Source organism: Quercus suber, unplaced genomic scaffold (genome assembly GCF_002906115.3).
Source record: "Quercus suber isolate HL8 unplaced genomic scaffold, Cork oak 2.0 scaffold_278, whole genome shotgun sequence".
Lineage (NCBI taxonomy): Eukaryota > Viridiplantae > Streptophyta > Magnoliopsida > Fagales > Fagaceae > Quercus > Quercus suber.
The window spans coordinates 826,326-844,584 of NW_027069734.1; the positions used below are offsets into that span (position 1 = coordinate 826,326).

General features: G+C 34.4%; 1 pseudogene; it reads left to right on the forward strand.

The window, feature by feature from the left end:
• Nucleotides 1-8,973: 8,973 nt before the first annotated feature.
• Nucleotides 8,974-17,518, forward strand: LOC112006061 (lon protease homolog, mitochondrial-like; annotated as a pseudogene).
• The last annotated feature ends 741 nt before the right edge of the window (nt 17,519-18,259 follow it).

Consider the following 18,259-nt stretch of genomic DNA (forward strand, 5'->3'; position numbering starts at 1 on the left):
TTTGCACTTCATCAGTGTACATTCTCTAGAAAAATTTCCTTTGTAACAATTAACTCCCTTATCTTGTGGAACCTCACAGCAAGATAAACCAGATGTTTTGCCAAATAAATGACACTGTGACTATCACAATGCAATTGAACTCTACCTTGGTTCAAACCGAGCTCTTTGACTATCCCTTTCAACCACGGTGCTCCCTTTGCAACTTCATTTGTAGTAATGTATTTAGCTTCAACAATAGACATGGCTATTACAGATTATAATCTGGATCTCCAACAGATAGGTCGCATGATAATGTGAGAATATAACTTGTAGTTGGCTTACACCCTGTTGCCCTGCAAACAAGATTCCATGTTTCAAAGAACCTTTCAAGTATTTGAATATCCACTTCACTACATTCCAGTGCTTGATATTAAGGTTCACCATGTACCTGTTGATATTACTCATTGCAAAAGCCAAATCCAGCTTAGTGCAAACCATTACATACATCAAATACCCAATAGCACTTGCATCTAGGACTTTTAAGATGTCTTAAAGTTTCATTTCAAACTCATTACGCAGCAAAAACTTTTGTCTGTCATCCTCACACATGCTCTTAGCAGCAATTAACATATCATCTTTCTTTCTGGACACCTACTTACAACCTATCGATTTCTTTCCCTTTGGATGTTTTGACAACTTTAAGTCTTGTTCTTATTCAAGGATTTCATATCCTTCACCATAGCTTTCTTCCACTTGTCCCTTTCAGAGCTATCAATTGCTTTATGAAATGTGGAAGGGCCACTGTTACTAATTAGTAAACAATAAGAAGCAAAATCCTTGAAACCATACTTGACTGGTGGTCTTTTGTTGTGTTTAGGTCTATCTGATATTGTATTGTGATGTTCTTAATCACGAATGTAAGGTTCCTTTTTGAGTTGAGACTCCACTTCATCTAGCTCCATTTGCATGACTAATTTACCGCTGTCACTACTACTTCCTACTACCTGAGATTCCTCTTCCTTTCTGAAAGCTTTTATCATTGACTTTTCTACAAAGACAGCATATCTGCTTATCACCACTTTTTTTGCAACTAGATCCCAAAGCTTGTACCCCTTTGCCCCTTTCTAAAACCCAAGAAAGATGTCTTGTAAAAATTGACCCATCGGCCAAGTCAATTTCTATGGATTAGATACCAAAGCTTGTAAAAAATTTTTGTCTTGTCTAGAATGAAGAAGGTTCTTTTTTCAATTCCTTATCGGTTATTGTTTTTTGTTTTTTACCTATCAAATGATAAGGTATAATTCAATAGTTATAATGGGGTTAGGATAATTGAAAATATCTCAATTGAAACACTAAGAAGTATTAGTTGAGAAATAAGACTATTGGCAATGTAATCAAAATTTATCATCTTAATAAATTATAAATAAATAAATAATTGTGTTTTTTTTTCTAAAATATTAAAAGTTAATAGTGCTATAAAAAAAAACGTATTATCAATTATATTACATAAATGATGGGACAAAATTAAGAGAATGAAAAATAAGTAAATGATGGGACAAAATTATCATTTGCAAGGGCTGAAGTGTGGAAGCTATGGCCTACCAGAGCTGTGTGCTGGCAGGCCTACCAGGTGGAAGACCTTTTTTTTTTTTTTTTTGTGTGTGGGGTCCATGCAATTTTAGCTTCTTGCATTATCCATTTGCCTAAAATATTATAACAAGTTAATACAAAAAATATTCGAGTATAGTAAAAATCGAATAATAATATTACTATTGAAAATTGATAATATATTGATTTTTACAAATTTACAATTGAAAATTGTTTATATTGTAACTTATTTTAACATACTAATATTTGGTCAACCATTTATACAAACTGTAAATTATTAGATGTAACTTATTAGATGTTCCTGGATCAGCGCATACCCTGCCTTCAGCCTCACATAATCAGCAATTCCTTCAATCAATTCTCTTGGAGTATTTTGTCCATTACCATTCCACTGCCATATGTGAGTACTTTCATGGTATAACACATACACCAGTGATTTCTATTTTCACATTGCCAGAATATATAGCCATTGATGTACCCTGCATTAACATGGATCTCATTGTTGCTAGCATAAGCAACTCCATCCATGTCATCGATAAACAAGCTCACACCCTCCATATGAAATCTGTGGCAGAAATCAAAGTTTGCCTACTGTATACAGACACAATTTCATTGTGGAATCGAACTCCACCAGGAGTGTTCCCAGCATTTTTGCTTTTGGGGACAACATATTCAACTGCATGGATTCCACGCATGGCTACATCAAAAACTACACACACACACACACACACATATATATATGACACTCCATATTAAAGTTTAAAATTTTATATTATAAATTAACGAATTAGTTCAATTTGTAAATTGCATTGCCAATTGTAAATTTTCCCAAATAAGTAAAACAATTTTCCCAAAATAGGTAAAACAATTTTATCTAGAATTGATAAATCAAAGGGTAAAATGTAAAACTGACCCTCTAAGTTTCTTTAGATTTCATTTCAGTCTTCTAACTTTGCTTTTATTCATTTCAGTCCTGTTACTTTCAAATTTTTTCAATTAAGGCTTTTCCATCAACTTTTGTTATATGTTGTGGTTCATTTTTCAATTTTATAAATTTTCTTCAATTTTTTTAAATTAAAAAAAATTCAATTAATGATTGAAAATATTTTCCAGATTTTTTTTTCCAAAAATTTTTAACAAAAGTTAACGGAAATGCCTTAATTGAATAATTTTGAAACTTAGAGGACTAAAATAAACGAAAGCAAAGTTAAAAGACTAAAATGAAATCTGAAGAAAGTTAGAGGACTTATAAATTAAAAAAAATTCAATTAACGATTGAAAATATTTTCCAGATTTTTTTTCCAAAATTTTTTAACAAAAGTTAACGAAAATACCTTAATTCAATAAATTTAAAACTTAGAAGACTGAAATGAATGAAAGCAAAGTTAAAAGACTGAAATGAAATTTGAAGAAAGTTAGAGGATTTATAAATTAAAAAAATTCAATTAACGATTGAAAATGTAGGGTCAGTTTTTGTAGCCCAAGCCCAAAAGATATGGGTTGAAGGCCTAGCGAACCCAGGATAATAAATTTGTAGAGAGTGGGCGAAAGAGCTAGGCTGGTTATGAAGTAAACAATGGTTGGCTAGGTTACTTGCAGTGATGATAACATGAACTAATGCTTGAACAACTCCATGAATGAATGTCCGAAGAGATGTTTTATTAAGTGAACAGTGATTACAACATTCAGAGTTACAGTAAAACTTTTCTCTTCCTTTTTCTCTCTCTCCTCCGTCTCCTATTATCAGGGACCCTTCTTCTTTATATAGCATCCTCTCCTATCATCTCCATCGTCCACCTGTTCTTCATCTGCGTATCTACTCAAGTGCATGTCACGTCATGTGTCTACTTTAGTTCTTTGTGAGTGGCGGTAGCTGAGGTTACACTGTTCAGGGGTCTTCTCCACATAAATGCGGCTAGAAAAGCTGTTGCAGTGCATTAAATATGGTGGTAGCAGCTTTTCCTTTAGATATTTTTTAGTTCTGATCATTTCCGGATCCACCCAAAACTTATCATTATCATTGGGATTGTTAGGAAGATTATTCGGACCTTCCACACGTTTGTTTGATCAAGGCTATTTGTGGCCGATGAGTAAGACGTCTTCGGACTAGTAATGACCTCTTCGGACGGTACTCCCCCTTTACTTCTGGGCTTCCTGCTTCAAATGGGCCGCCCCAACCACCTATTGCTCCTCGGAAATATAATAGTCCTTAACAGGGTATCCCGGGCCCATTAAGTAGCTCTGGGTTTTTTTCCCCCCACAGAAAACATTTTCCAGATTTTTTTTTTTCCAAAAAATTTTAACAAAAGTTAACAGAAATGCCTTAACTGAATAAATTTGAAACTTAGAAGACTGAAATGAATAAAAGCAAAGTTAAAAGATTGAAATGAAATTTGAAGAAAGTTAGAGTACCAATTTTGCATTTTAGCCTAAATCAAACCATCCCATACTTTTCAATCTCTAGGTTTGGTGCGCATACACAAAAATTCCTCATTCTTAATTAACTATGTAATAAAATCACGTATTTTTTAATAGATTAAATGAATAATTTACTTAATTATATGATGACCTAAATGATGTCAACATAACTTATATATTTCTGATTAAATTATTTCATACCCTTTCTTGGCTAGTCTCTTGAGGTCTAAGTATTTATCTGAAGACTATTCAACCAAAAAAAAAAAGTATTTATCTAAAGACTTTATATGTAATCCTCGTTTTCACAAAAAATAAATCCCTATATTATATACTTGGCTAAAATGTAAAACTCACCTTTAAGTTTTACCATTTTTCATTTCAGCCCTCTAAGTTTGCATTTTGTCATTTCAATTCTCTAAATTTCAATCCTCCTTAATTCAGTCTTCTGTTAATATTCCATCCATGCCTACTGTTAACTTGTCCAAAAACGATTTCGTTTTGCCCATTATTTAATATTTCATTTTTATTTAATTATTTATTTCTTAATTAAAAAATGTTAATTAAAAACAAAAAAAAAAAACCCAGTCCATCCCCCATTTGAAGAACACGAACCATCTGGAAAACACAAAATAGAAACCCCACTACCACTCCTACCTAACAACCTAACCCATCAATAATTGAGATCGAGAAGGAGAAAGCGAGATCAAGAGGAAGAAAAAGAGATCAGGAGACCGAGAAATCGAGAGGGAGAGAAGGTATTCCGCAGAAAGCAAATTAGAGGTGCTCCAATACCAGCAGATCGTGAGGAAGAAAGTGAGCAATTGACGCGCGTCTAACCCTAGCAAAAAGGCTCTTCCTCCAACCTAAAATAAACTAAGCAATCCACTGTGAAATCGGGTTAAAGAACCCCATAGACCCAGACTAAATCCAATTACTCAACTCAGTGATGCTCAAGCACCCAAGGTTCTCTAGCCTCATGATCCGTGACTCTAGTGGCTGAGAACATAGGCGCCACATTGAGAGACTGAGAGGGAGAAGAGGTATTTAGGCCGAAGTCAAGTACATCTGGAGCGGAGCCGCTAAGGATTGGCCTGAGCCGAGATGCCAAGTACACTAAGAGCAGAGCTGCCGGAATAACTTCTCTCCCTCTTGATCTCTCGGTCTCCCGATCTCTTTTTCTCCCTCTTGATCTCGCTTTCTCCCTCTCAATCCCAATTATTGATGGGTTAGGCAGTTAGGCAGGAGTGGGTAGTGGGGTTTTTATTTTGTGTTCTTCAGATGGTTCGTGTTCTTTAGATGGGGGATGGATTGGTTTTTTTTTTTTTAATTAACGTTTTTTAATTAAGAAATAAATAATTAAATAAAAATGAGATATTAAATAATGGGAAAAACGACCTCATTTTTGGACAAGTTAATGGTAGGCATGGATGGAATATTAACAGAAGACTGAATTGAGGAAGATTGAAACTTAGAGTACTAAAATGACAAAATGCAAATTTAGAGGATTGAAATGAAAAATGGTAAAACTTAGAGGGAGCTTTGCATTTTAGCCTATATACTTTTATTCTTTAAAAAAAAAAAAAAAATATCAGGGGGCCACTGCTACAGACAAACGCAATAGCCCGTTTCTAACAAATTCTCTCTCTCTAGTCTCTCTCCACTATCTTTGTGGGACCCACTCTTCTGAAATTCGCTCGTGTTCTACCTATTCTAATTGAGTTGACACCCTTTCCTACTCTTCACACTCCATTCCTCTCCTCACTCATAAAATTAAAAAACAAAAAAAAAACAAAACCTCTCACTCAAATAAAAAAAAAAAAAAAACCTCTCTCCCTCCATTCCGACATGGGTTGGAGTGGGTTAGTTGATTTATTTAAGCATTACTCTTCTTCCATATTCTCTTCTCTCTCTAACTTGTTTTCTTATTTGTTTTAGGGCGTTTGAAGCATTTTCGACATTTAAGAGCTCCAGAGGGAGGAGAGGCGTATTGGTGGTGAAAAAAGCCAAACAGAGAGGAATGGTGTGGGTCCGAGCATTGTTTTCTTATAGTATAGTATAGTATAGTATTGTATCGTATAGTATAGCATAGTATAGTATCGTATCGTATAGTATAGTATAGTATAGTATCGTATCATATAGTACAGTATCGTATCATATAGTATAGCATAGTATAGTATCGTATCGTATAGTATAATATAGTATAGTATCGTATCGTATAGTATAGTATAGTATAGATAGTGAGGCAAGCAGTGGCGACTCCAGAAATTTTTTTCAGGGTATTCCTCAACAAACATAAATTACACAATCTAATAAAAAGAAAAATTTGTTTCTCACAGTGGTCAAACCATGATGATGTTATAATTAATTTAATAATTAATTAATATGAAAATAAATAAAATAATTACTTAAATTTTAACAATCTTAACAAAAACAGTATTTAAAGATGTTAAAAATATATCTTGATTAAAGATTAGAAGATATTTCTCATAATTTACTACAATGATTAATAAATATCCTCTAATTATTTAAGATATTTTGTTAAATTTGTAATTTACTAATATAATTAGCCAAACTATTAATATATTAACCAAACTACTAATATATAAGATATTCTATTAATCCGTAGCACAGAGTTAAAACTATTAATGACATTACATGTATTATATTTATATACATTCAAAGGCCTTCAAAAACAAAAAGTAAAGTTTATTTCATTTAAAAAAAAAAACTATATATATTAAAGTTTGAAATTGTAGCAGGTATTCAACTTTTTTTTGAGAAAGTGGCAGGTATTCAACTAGTCTAAAACACGTTTTCAAAACTAAAAAACATGTCAAAGTAACATGAAAACAGGTGGTGGCTGTGAAATTTTTTTGTTTAAAAAAATATAAAAGATCTCATCTCTATCTCATTCCCACACAATAAGAAACACAAACATGTTGATCTCTTCTCAACTTGTCTTTCTCCCATCCTCTCTATCTCTATTTCCTTTCTCTTTTTTTGAGAATCTCACGTCTTAGTCTCTCCTACAAAAAGTAGATCAGAGCACGCATCTCTTTCCTCTATAACCTTTCTTCCTAAGCAAACTGATCTATCAATGGTAGATCTAACATCTATCTAAGGTTTGAGCTTTTGGTGAAGATGAACGAGCCCAGCCACTGGCCATTTTCAGTGAAGATTTCTGTGGGAGGAACCGTGAGGTTTGAGCATTTTTTTTGTTGAGAGTGTTCCTAATTTTTTTTAAGGATAAGCAAATAAAAAAAGTTTAATTATTAAACATAAATTTTTTTTTTCAGGTCAGGGTGTTCCTGGGAACACCCTGACCTGATCGTGGCGTCGCCACTGGAGGCAAGGAGAGGTAGGGTTCAAAACCATAGACATGAGGCACCACAAAGAATGCCATTATCATTTGGCTATCACTTGAACCCATAAGTATAATATAGTTGAAGGTTGATATACCCTACAAAAATAAATGCTACTACTAATAGTTTTGAAGTAATAATATCTGCAATTACACCATATATATCACATCTCATGTCTAGCAGGAGGCCTATGAAATGATTCTTAGTTGTGCAAACCTAGAATTATCTTGGCCCACCTTCTAATTTTCCTAGCTTGTCTTGATGCAGGAATTGGAGTGTGAGAAAAATACCAAATCAACAACACCACCACCTTCTGGTTAGTTTTGTAGAAAGAATGTGTAGAAAATTAATGTTGTATTTCGTTCTAATCATATGACTTTAATTGTTCTTATATTAATCAAGAGCTATATAGATCCATTTAGTAATTGTTTATTTCATCATTTTGACTTGGTATTACTTTGCTACTATGCTGCAGAAATATTTAGGGAAAGGATTGGGTCTAAGCTCATGTTTTGCAAGTTATAGATGTTGGGAAATTTAGACCCCAGTTGATAGAAATAACAAGTTTTAAACCCAAGTTGTTAATTAGATTTATTATGAATAAAACTTGTTAAAACAAACAAACATTAATATCATGTCAAAATCATGCAGCGGAAAAATAAATAAGACAAGATATGATGACTCAGAAAAACCAATGAAACCAACTAGTTTCACAGTAAAAAACCTGGGGAGAAACCTTCCCGAAAAGCAATCCACGATAGTACAAAATCTTTATCCCTAGACTCTATAATCCCCGTAGATGAACTCACAGGAGAAACTTTCTACCGCTTCAGAACCTCTGAACTCTTCAATATATGAATGCCACCCTTTGATGATGCACGAATCCCAGTACGTGACTAACCAATTGTGCAGATCCCAGTATGCGACTTAATCACCAATTAGAAAGAGAAGTTGTTGGCTGCAAAGTTCTTCACTTCATCAACAATGAAGATCAAGAAGTACTTGGTTACAAAACCCTAAGGCGCAAAGACGCAGTAGCTTCTTTCAGAGAGAATAAGGCATCGGTTACCTTTTGCATATGTTCTCCTTGTATTCTCTTATGTGACGGCCTCTAAAATAAGTCTTATATAGGTCTAGGGTTGTGAGAAAAGAAACCCTACACAAATACACAAGCCTGGCCCAAAAATCAAATCTGAAAATTCTAATTTTTGTAACCTCGATAGATAGCAGGTGTTGAGTTTTAAACCTCGATAGATAGCTAGGGATCGAGGAGGTGTTGAGAAGCTGTCGAGGGGACAGGAGCTTTTTCGATCGATCCATTAGCTATCGAGAAGGTGTCCAGATTGCGATAACAATCAACTGAAGAGCTCGATAGATAGCTAGCTGTTGAAAGGTGTCAAGCAGCTATCGGGCTATCTGTCTGCAGGTGTCGAGCTATTTGCCCAGCTTTATTGAACACCTTTTCTTCACTTGTTTCTTGATTCAATCTTCATAGCTTTAATACTAGACTTGAACAACATGTTTCTTGAAGTATTAAACACAACTTAGATCTACCCAAATACAAGTAAAGTGCGTTTTGTCAAAGGATTAGCCAACTACATAAAATATGTCCTTAACAATAGAAGAAGAGCTTACAAAGCTGCAGTTGTTACAACCTAGTTCAAATGAATTTAATGTAACTCGTAACTATCTAGATTGGTTGACTGCTCTTCCTTGGGGAATTTATAGGTTTGTTAACCTTTTTAATTTAATTGTTATAAACTTCATGCTTTTGAAATGGAGAACTATGTACAAACCCCATTGAAATATATTCCGAAAGTTTTTTGTTTTGGCCTTCTAAAACATATTTTTTATTCTAATTAGAGAATAAACAATTATTCTATTTTCCATTACCAAATTCAGTGATGAGAACTTTAACATCCTTCAGGCACGACAAATTCTTAGTGGAGAACATTATGGTTTAGCGGCTGTAAAGGACATAATATTGGAAAACTTAGCTGTTGGAATGCGCAGTGGAACTTTCCAAGGTATTCTTTTGAATCTAGAAGTTAATTTTGAACTTACTCCTTTTAAGGTTGAGAGTGTGTTTTGCATATTTCTGTTAATTGAAGTTAGTGCATCATAATTGATATTTTTCTAATGTATCATAGGAAAAATAATATGTCTCTCTAGCCCACCTGTGGTGGGCAAAACAAGCATAGCTTGTTCAATTGCTCGTGCCTTGAATCGTGAGTTTTTCTAGTTCTCCGTTGGAGGATTATCTGATGTTTCTAAGATCAAGCTAATTAAATATTTATTAATAGTCATAAAAATTTATGTGCTGTACAGTGACATTATGCTTCTTGCATTATTAACTCAAAACTTATTTTCAAGGGCATCATCGAACCTATATTGGTGCTATGCCAGGAAATTTGGTGAAGTGCCTAAGAATTGTGGGAACAGCTAATCCTGTTGTTCTGATTGATGAGATTGACAAGGTAAATATTGTTAACATACTCTGCAATCAAAAATCTTTTTGACTTTAATATTTTAATATTGTATGACTAGTTTTTGACTTGTTTAATAGCAAATAGATTTGGTCTATGTTGTTTGGTTTGTTTGGAGTGAGGGTTATGTCGCAATCTATAGTGGGGCTTCTAGCATGTTGGCAAGACAAATTTGGTTATCATCAAAATGGGTATATATGGTTGATTGTTTCTCATTACTTATTGTGGTGTCTTTGGAGGGAGAGAAATAGTAGGTGTTTTAAAGATAATGAGAGATCCATATCAGACCTGAAGCTATTTTTCTTTAGAACTTTAATGGATTGGTTGGCTGCTTTACGAACCAATCATTTTTATCTTTACTTGATTTATGAGATTCTTGTAATTTTTGTTCTTAATTGTTTGATCCCTTGTATACTTCCTGTGTACTAGGGTGTTCCCTTTTTGATATCAATAAACTTATTACTTATAAAAAAAAAAAAAACAATTAAATTCCCTTTTTTTTTTGGGTAAATTGTCAAAGATTCAAGCTTTGGCTATGGAGGTCATAACCGAGAGAAATAGAGAGGGAAAGAAAGTGAGATAAATTGTCTTTGTGAAATGCTTGAATGAATATAATTACACTAAGCTCTGAGTTTATATATGCTAATAGAGCGGGAAAAAGCTAACAAACTCTCTAACTAACTAATGATCAATCTAGAACCAATCATCAATTAACACCTGTCACTATTAACCAACTAATTAAATACAACTAAACTACAAGCAGCTTTACAAGTATTTACACTAAACGATTGTAGTTTATGCAACACTTGATTCTGTAGTTTAAGCCTCTGTTTTCACCTTGTACATTATTTTTTCGGGTTATAGATCACCTTCACAGCACAGCACAGCTCCTTATATTTCAGCATTCCCCCTCAAGATGGAGCATATATATTGAGTATGCCCATCTTGGAAAGGAGCTAGAAGAATTGAACCTTGCAAAGAGGCTTAGTGAAAAGATCTGCTAGTTGATGTTTAGTAGGCAAATGAAATGTTCTAATTGTCCCTTCTTGTATCTTTTCCCTAATAAAATGACAATCAACCTTAATATGTTTTGCTCTCTCATGGAAAATAGGGTTGGCAGCAATGTATAAGGCTGCTTTGCTGTCGCAATAGAGAAAGGTTGACTGTTTGTGTCTAAAACCAAAATCTTGCAAGAGAACAATTAGCCATACTAACTTACTAGTCACAGTTGCCATTGCTTCATGTTCAAATTCTGTTGATGATCTAGCCACTACTTGTTGTTTCTTGCACTTCCATGAGATTAAAGAATCTCCCAGGAAAACACAAAAACCAGAAATTGATCTTCCAGTACTGATTTAGTTTGTAAACTGTATAACTAATGTCAACTCTGGTTAAAATCAAGTACAAAAGCTTTCCTACAAGTCTTCTATACATGCTAGGATCAACTATATTAGTCCCTTATGTGCTACTAAACTTTGCAAATTGTTCCATAGGTGTATGTGCTGGATTGCTTACTAGAAAACTTGCATTAGAAAGAACCTCTAGGGTATACTTCCTTTGACACAAAGATATCCCTTTTGTAGTTCTTGCAACTTCAAGACCTAGGAAATATTTTAAAACTCCAAGGTCTTTAAGTTTGAATTTGTTGTCCAAGAACTTTTTGAAATCATCTACAACTGCCACATTGTTGGTTGCTATCAAGATATCATCCACATAGACAAGCAAAATGATGATTGAAGACTTCTCAACCTTAGTAAACACTAAATAATCTGACATTGATTGGATGAATCCTTACTGAATGATAGTAGAAGATAGCTTAGCAAACCATTGTCTACTAGCCTGTTTGAGTCCATATTAAGACTTAGTCAGCCTACACACCACTTGATTGCACTCCCTTTTGCTACCAAAACCTGGGGGATGAAGCATATAAACCTCCTCATCCAACTCCTCATGTAGAAAGGCATTGTTGACATCTAGCTCGACTGGATGCCAACCATTGATAGCTGCCAAGGCAAGGAGAGTTTTGACAGTAACAAACTTCACCACAAGAGAAAGTTTCACAGTAATCAACCCCTTCAGTCTGAGTATACCCCTTTGCAACTAATTTGGCTTTGTATTGCTTAATGGAACCATTAGCTTTGAGCTTTATTTTGTAAACCCATTTGCAGCCAATAGGCTGCTCACCAGGTGGAAGTTCAGTCAATTCCCAAGTATGATTAGCTTGGAGAGCATTAATTTCAACTCGCATTGCATCTAACCACTTAGGATCTTGTACAGCTTAGGCATAAGAAGTTGGCTCTCTATGAGTAGATAAGGTGATGGAGAAAGCTTTATGACCAGAGGAAAGGTTGGAACACAAAGAACATTGTCTAATGTCAATATGGAACTTAGTTTGACAGTGCCTATATGGATGACTTGTGCAATGTCATCATCAGGTAACTTGAAGGAAATATGTACTAAAGAGGTAATAGAGGAGAAAAGATGAACAGAGTGGACCATATGATCAGTGGCTCCACTGTCAAGAATCTAGTCAGTGGAGGTAATGAAAGTAGTGTTGGCATGTGAAGAAAAGAAAAAAAACAGAATATTCTAGGGAATTAATAGGTAGTTTAGAAAGATTTTGGAAAGAGATACTTGACATTTCATGTCCAACAAATCCCATGGTAGGTTGAGCAATGATGTTAGGTACTTGATGATCTCCTGAAGCCAATTCTTGAGGACCTTGTGTGCCAAAGTGAGCCTAAGAGTTGAATAAGCTCAAGAGTTGTTGATACTCAGTACAAGTAAGAGAAACATTGTCATCCACCATGTGATCAATAGCAGAAGCAACAACATTGTTGGCAAAGCTTGACCTTTACCCTTGGACTTATATCCTAGAGGATATCCATGCAATTTGTAGCATTCGTCTACTACATGTCCTATCAATCCACAATGTGTGCACTGAGGTTTGCCATTCTTCCTCTTGCCATAAGTGGAAGTGGATTTTTGATATGTGTTTGCTGTTTTGGAAACCAAAGTTGCAGATTCAACTTGAACTACATGACCAAATCCTACTTTTCTTTGCTTTTCATCTTGAAACAAAAGAGAAAACACCTTAGACAAAGGAGGAACTGGATCCATGGGCAAGATTTGTTGCCTAACTCCTGCATAAATCTCATTAAGTCCCATGAAAAATGCCATAGTAGATTCTTCATCTTGATGACCAAAAGTACAGGTCTTATAATTAGAAAATTCATCCCATACACCCTTAAACCTAGTGTAGTAAGCATTGATGCTTAAGTCCTCCTGAGCTAAAGAACTCACAGCTTTCCTAAACTCAAAAATCCTAGGACCATTTCCTTGAGAATACATGTGTAACAAATCAAGCCAGACCTCCCTAGTAGACTTAAAGTAGGTCACACTAGCTTGAATATCCTTTGTAAGAGAGTTGAGTAACCAAGCCAAAACCATGCTATTACACTTACACCATGCTATATAATTAGGATCGGATTTAGACTGAGGTTTTGGAATTGATCCATCAATGAAACCAAGCTTAGATTTTGCATCCAAAGACATTAGTATAGACCTACTCCAAGTATTATAATTTTCTTCAGTCAATGGTTGAGTCATGAGAGTCATACCAGGATTATCACAGTTAGGAAGAAAGTATGGGCTTGAAGAAATCTCCCAAAGCTGAAGTTGAGGATGAGTAGGTGTTGCTATTGAAGTTGAGGTAGATTGAGTGCTCATGGTGATCAATCAAGTTTGAAGAATCAAAGAAATTCAATCAAATCTTGAAGAATCCTGGAGAAGGTTGAAACTAAATTGGCAAGAAATCAAGGAAGATTTCGTGCAAATTCGACTCAAAGAGTATTGAAATTGAATTAACTAAGAAATCAAGAAAGATTTCATACAAATTCAACTTAGAGAACAAAATTCTGACCTAGAATCAAAGAAATTCTAATCAGGAATTAAAAGAAAGATGAAAAGGAAAGCAAGAGTTGAAACTAGGATAACAACAATGAAAAACTGAACTTGCTAAGCCAGTCAACTCTGTTACCATGTCAAAGATTCAAGCTTTGGCTATAACTGAGAGAGAGAGAGAGAGAGAGAGAGAGAGAGAGAGAGAAATTGTGTTTGTAAAATGCTTGAATGAATATAATTACACTAAGTTCTGAGTTTATATACACTAATAGCGCGGGAAAAAGCTAACAAACTCTCTAACTAACTAACAATCAATCTGGAACCAAGCATCAATTAACACCTGTTACTGTTAACCAACTAATTAAATACAACTAAACTACAAGTAGCTTTACGAGTATTTACACTAAATGACTGTAGTTTATGCAGCACTTGATTCTGCAGTTTAAGCCTCTGTCTTCACCATGTACATCACTTCTTCAAGCTATAGATTACCTTCACAGCACAGCACAGCTCCTCAAATTTCAACATAAATATTTTTGCAACAGTGTACTCCCCTCCCTCTATAAATAATGTAATGATTTTAATCTTCAAATATGTTGTGTTTTATGGCAGTTGGGAAATGAGCATTTTGGTAATCCAGCAGGTACTATGTTGGAACTTCTTGATCCTGTGCAAAATGCTAAATTCCTAGACCACTATGTTGATGTCCCAATTGACCTATCAAAGGTTAGTCATTATGGTGATGTGCTGACATTTGAGGTTGTATTTCTTTAAGAATTTTATGTTGAGTTTAATTATCATTTAGATGATTTTGGGGCTGCTAAGCATCTTCTTACCTTGTTTGACATTGCAAGTTTTGTTTGTGTGCACAACAAATGTTGTGGATAATATATCCAAACCCTTGTTGGACAAAATGGAGGTTAGGAGACCGTTTGGCCTCAGCTTTTACGTTTTGCTTTTGCGTTTTTTCCTTTTTTTTTTTTTTTTTTTTTTTTTTTTTTTTTTTTTTTTTTTTTTTTTTTTTTTTTCTTTCAGCCGTATAAATTCACCTTTTCGGTACTGTGCGGCTACTGTTCAATGAACAGTAGCCGCACTTGTTGACTTTTGACAATAAACAGTACATTTGTACACTGTTCACGGACCCACAATTTTCACTTTTCAGCAACTTTTTCATTAAAAATGGGTCCCACGATATTATTCACACATTTAAAAATTATTTTGCTACAGTGTTTTCAGTTTTCAGTTTTCAGTTTTCAGTTTTCAGCTGCATCCAAACGGGCCCTAGATATTGCTAGATATACGACTGATGAGAAAATTTCCATTGCTAGAAACTATTTGGAGAAGGACATATGTAAAGCGTATGGAATCAAACCTAAAAGGTGTTTGATATCTCTCTCACTCTATTGTGCGTGCATGTAATTTCATTGAAAATAATGGAGTAGGCACTTGTTTATGTAACTCTCAAATTATAATCTATTTGTAGGTTAAAATGATCAATGCAGCTCTTCTTGTTTTGATAGAGAATTACTACCGAGAAGCAGGAGTTTAGAATCTCTTGAAGCAGTTAGAAAAGATTTATCGCAAGGTTTGTTTAACTCATTTTTATATTTTGATTACAAAGTGGGGAACTTTATAATAGTGAGGTTGCCATTAAGAGATGATGGCGCATAACAAGATGTTATGAATACATGATTTAAAAACCATGTTTTACTTAGTTTATTTATAAATATTAAATTAGGACGAGCAATATAGATATAATTAATCATAATAGTTTATAGTTGTGTAATTCATACCCCCTTTCCCTTTGTATTGCTTTTGTGTGTGGAGCAATTTCATGGGATGTTGGACGTAGCTTAAATTCCTATTGGTTTGCTTAAATGTATAAAGATTACTTGAAGCTTACAACTTTCTGCTATGGAGTGCCAGATAACTCTCCAACTTCTTAATCAACCCTTTGTAGAAGTCGATGCAGTGCCAATTGACCTCCCAGTTGATCAACCTTCGGATTCAAAGGTATCAAAGAAATTAGGGATCTTTTGGAACTAGGTATCAATAAAAGATATATTGCATTTTGAATTTAGTAGGGTTGACCTTTAAAAAAAATGTGGGTAGAAAGTTGTGTTCTAACCTGAATCTATTTTTATACCATATGGAATTCTTTATTTTTTGGGGTCAATATTTGGCTTTCATTGCAAGAAAGCTTTGCAATCCCCTATTGCTGGCACACCTAGAAAGTTTTAAGGATACCTTTACTTTTATAGTGAATAATGTGAAAAGGTTCAATACGAAGGACCAAAAAATTTGATAGTAACTATGGGAGGTTTTGTAAGTCCCACATATTTTTTTATGTTTACCTGTTAAATTGCGCTTTGTAACTCTTTCTACTATGGTTAAATACCTTTGAAGGTAGATTCATCTTTGATTCACTTTGTTCAATCATTGCAAAACTTTTGCAATCTCTTCCCAAGATCTGGCAGATACCAAGATGATCCAGGAAAGTGAAGCAACTAAGACTATTGAGAAAGTTGTGGTTGACACATCAAACCTAGCTGATTTTGTTGGAGGACCTATTTTTCCTCCTGAGCGATTCTATAATCAGACTCCAGTTGGAGTAGTTATAGGTCTTGCTTGGACTGCCACCGGCCAACTTTGAGATCTTATGAAAGAAAGTGCCCAGATCACTGCAGTTGCAAGATCAGTATTGCTTAAGATAGATCCTGAAAACCATTATTTTGCAAATACCAAGCTTCATCTTCATATTCCTACGGGGGGTCACCCCTAAGGATGGGCCTAGTGCTGGTTGCACCGTGATCACATCCTTTCTGTACCTTGCCATGAGGAAGCCTGTCAAGGAGGATCTAGCAATAACTAGGGAAGTTACTCTAATGGGAAAGATTCTTTCAATTAGTGGGGTAAGATAAAGAAACTACTGCATACATATCATTTCATCTGTCGTTAACTTTCTGCCATCCTAAATAAATTCTTTACTCATAAAACCTTTGTTGTTTTAATTACATAATGGTGCATTTCCTTTGCGGTCTCTTAACATTTTACCCAAATGGGAGGGATGTTTATATTTGGCATAAATCTGATATTCAAGGCAAGCTTGAATTTTTATTTTTGTGGCTTTCCCAACTTTTCTGAAATCAAATTCAAAGAATATAATTATTACTTTAAACCATTAAATGGAGACTTGTGGGTCCTTTGGATTTCTGATCATTTTGTGATCCATTACTGGTTGACATGCTGCAATGTTGTGCACATTTTGGTTAATCTCAACTCATGAAACTTTCATTCCTTGTGGGCTAAATCAGGTTATGGCAAAGACTACAGCAGCCAGAACAAATGGAGTAAAGACCATCATACTCCCTTTGGCTAACAACAGGGATTTTGATAAACTGCCACCAAATGTGAAAGAAGGCCTTGATGTTCACTTTGTAGATAATTACAGTCAAATATTGGAGGTAGTTTTTAGGGATGACTAGAAGACAGGAAAATGAGTTTGATAGGAATGTCTTTTTGACCAGAAGGCCTGGAGTAGTATAAGTTTTGCAGATGTAAATTTCAGCTTGTTCAGGCTCTTTTTTGACATCTCTTTTACATCTATTTCGGTAAGGCCTGGGTTAGAATAAATTTTGCAGATGTAAATTTCAGCTCGTTCAGGCTCCTATTTTGACATCTCTTTAACATCTATCTCAATAAGGCCTGGATTAGTATAAATTTTGCAGATGTAAATTTTAGGTCGTTCAAGCTCTTTCTCCTTCAAATTCTGAAGGTTTTGGGTTAGCCTGGCCCGTTAAGGTGCTAAGAATTAGCAAAGTAAGGGTCTTTTTTCTATATATGGGTAGTTCCTCAATATGGGTGCATTTTTTTTTTCTTTTCTTATTTATACATTCTTTGCAAAGTGGTCACGCATGGAACTCATTAATAAATAAAAAATCTTAACTACTATGGCAAAAGAATTATTGAGAGGCTCTCTAATTTTTTGAATGATAACTATATGCACACCCATGCGATGCGTGAGAATATATAATTATTTTGTAATATGATATAATTTATAATTTATTCCCTAAAATCTATTAAAGATAATCTATTCACCTAAAAAATTGAATTACTTCTAATCCTTTGATTATTAATTTCTTTTTGACTATTTTTTTCCATGTCACACACGGTTTTTTTTTTCTTTGAATTTCCTTTTCACATGCCACCTATTTTTTAGATTTAAGCCTAGTCTTGCCAATTGCGATGAAGACCCCGATCCAATCCAAAACCCGAACCCAAACAAAAAGCCCACAAGCTCACTGCAACCTAGGCTGCCTGGCCCCCCGTCAACGTCAATTGAACAACCAAATCCAATCTGATAACCCAAACCTGCTGCAAAGGGCAAAACCCTATTATTAAAATAATAAACAAGCCTTTATAAGTCGGTGATAAAAATAAGTTGTGATTTTAAATTAAAACAAAAGGTTCTTAAAACTTTTAGTTAAAATATTGACTTATTAT